The sequence below is a fragment of the Rhinolophus sinicus genome, linkage group LG16 (genome assembly GCF_036562045.2).
Source record: "Rhinolophus sinicus isolate RSC01 linkage group LG16, ASM3656204v1, whole genome shotgun sequence".
Taxonomy (NCBI): Eukaryota; Metazoa; Chordata; class Mammalia; order Chiroptera; family Rhinolophidae; genus Rhinolophus; species Rhinolophus sinicus.
This window is the reverse complement of record NC_133765.1, coordinates 4448254-4450886: the sequence shown is the minus strand read 5'-3', so window position 1 is coordinate 4450886 and position 2633 is coordinate 4448254. Positions and strand designations below refer to the sequence as shown.

The 2633-nt window shown below is 34.1% G+C and overlaps 1 pseudogene; it reads left to right on the top strand.

Moving 5' to 3' along the window:
• The first annotated feature begins 960 nt into the window (after positions 1 to 960).
• Positions 961 to 1609, top strand: LOC109438139 (eukaryotic translation initiation factor 4E; annotated as a pseudogene).
• Positions 1610 to 2633: the final 1024 nt, after the last annotated feature.

Sequence of the window (2633 nt, the reverse complement as noted above, 5' to 3'; positions counted from 1 at the left end):
TGATACTAAACCTGGTAAAGATAACAAAAAAACCAAATCTACAGACCAATATCTCCAATGAATACAGACACACAAATCCTAAACAAAACACTAGCAAATCCAATACAACAACACATTAAAAAAAATTACACATTAGTCAAATGGGATTCATTCCAGGGGTGGGCACAAAGACAGTTCAACATATGCAAATTAATCAATGTGCTACACCATACAAACAAAATAACAGTAAAAATCTTACAATTATATGAATAGATGCAGCAAAAGCATTTGACAAGATAGAACATCAATTTGTAATTAATTAAATGGGTATAGAAGTAAAATACCCCAACATAATAAAGGCCATATATAATAAGCCGTTGGCTAATGTCATACTCAATGGTGAAAAACTGAAGGCTTTACCTCTGTGATCAGGAAAAAGACAGGGATGCCCACTTTCACCACTTTTATTCAACATAGTATTAGAACTCCTATCCACAGCAATCAGGCAAGAGAAAGAAATAAAAGGCATCCAAATTGGGAATGAAGAAGTTAAATTGTCACTTTCCACAGACGATATGATTCTTTATATACAAAATCCCAGACTCCACCAAAAATCTTTTAGAAACAATAAACAAATATAGTAAAGTTGCAGGATACAAAATCAATATACAAAAATCCATTGCGTTCCTATATACTAAAAATGAAATTTCAGGAAAAAAATTTTTAAAATTGCATTCTCTTTTCAATTGCAAAAAGAAGAATAAATACCTAGGAATAAACTTATTAAAGATTATGAAGGACCTATGCACTAAAAATTATAAGATATTATTAAAATAAGTGGAAGAACACACAACGAAATGGAAAGATATTTCGTGTTCATTGATTGGAAGAATCAACATAGTTAAAATGGCCATATTACCTAAAGCAATATACAGATTGAATGCAATCCCCATCAAAATCCCAATGGCAGATCAATCTAAAATGGTGACTGTGGAACCAGAAACCACCACTACTCCTAATCCCTTGCCTATAGAAGAAGAGAAAACAGAATCTGGTTAAGAGTTTGCTAACCCGTTTGCTAACCCAGAACACTATATTAAACATCCTTTACAGAACAGATGGGCACTCTGGTTTTTGAAAAATGATAAAAGCAAAACTTGGCAAGCAAACCTTCAGCTGATCTCTAAGTTTGATACTGTTGAAGACTTTTGTGCTCCGCACAACCATATCCATTTGTCTAATAATTTAATGTTTGGCTGTGACTACTCACTTTTTAAGGATGGTATTGAACCTATATGGGAAGATGAGAAAAACAAACATGGAGGATGATGGCTAATTACATTGATAAACAGCAGAGACCTTGATTGCTTTTGACTAGAAACATGGCTGTACCTTTCTGGAGAATCTTTTGATGACTACAGTTACTATGTATGTGGAGCTGCTGTTAATGTTAGAGCTAAAGGTGATAAGATAGAAACGTGGACTACTGAATGTGAGAACAGAGAAGCTGCTAGGGAGGATGTGCAAGGAAAGGTTAGGACTTCCTCCAAAGATAGTAATTGATTCTCAGTCCCATGCAGACACAGCCACTAAGAGCAGCTCCACCACTAAAAATAGGTTTGTTGTTTAAGAAGACACCTTCTGAGTATTCTCATAGGAGACTGTGTCAAGCAATCAAGGTTTGATTGCTGAACCATAGCCTGTTCAAAAGAAAAGTGGTCTGGATTTAAATTTGATTTCCATCTAAATGTTGCTAAGATATAAGAGAAGTCTCATTTGCCTTTGTCTTGTACTTCTGTGGGTTTTTTTTTTTTTTTTCTTTTTAATTTTGGCTAGAGTGTCCACTTTTCCAATCAAAGAATTACAGTACACATCATCCCCATAATCCATAAATGTGTTCCTGGTTCACTCTGTAAAAGCTTAGTAGAATTACCATTACAAGCACATTTTACTCGTCCATAATATTAAAAAAGAACTTGCATTCTATACCTTACAGGACAAGAATTCTGTTTATGTTCTATTGTATGTGGGGGCATATTTTGCTGGTTTGAAGGAGTATAATGCATACAGTTTTCCAGCAATTTTCTGTGTTTCATTTTACAACATTGCCTTTGCTGCACTCTTGCTGATGGCTGCTAGATTTTAATTGATTTGTTTCCCTACTTGATAACATTAGTGATTCTGATTTCAGCTTTTTATTTGTTTTGCGTTTGTTTTTTATCTCATGTAACATTGGTGAAGGATCCAGGAATATGACACAAAGGTGGAAAAAACATTAATTTTGTGCAAAAAACAAAACAAAAGCACAGTGACATTTTTAAAAGACATAGGACAGAAAATCATAAGATTTGTATGGAATCACAAAAGACCCTGAATAGCCGAAGCAATCCTGAGAAAAAAGAGCAATGCCAGGGGTATCATACTCCCTGACTTCAATTTATACCACAAAGCAACAATAATCAAAACATTGGACATGGATGAATCTGGAGGGTATTGTGCTCAGTGAAATAAGTCAAACAGAAAAGGACAAAAAACATATGATTTCACTCATATGTGGAATACAAAACAAAAAGTAATGAAATAATAAAACAAACAAAAACAAAATCATAGATACAGATAACTGAATAGTGGTAACCACACGGGAAAGACAGTGG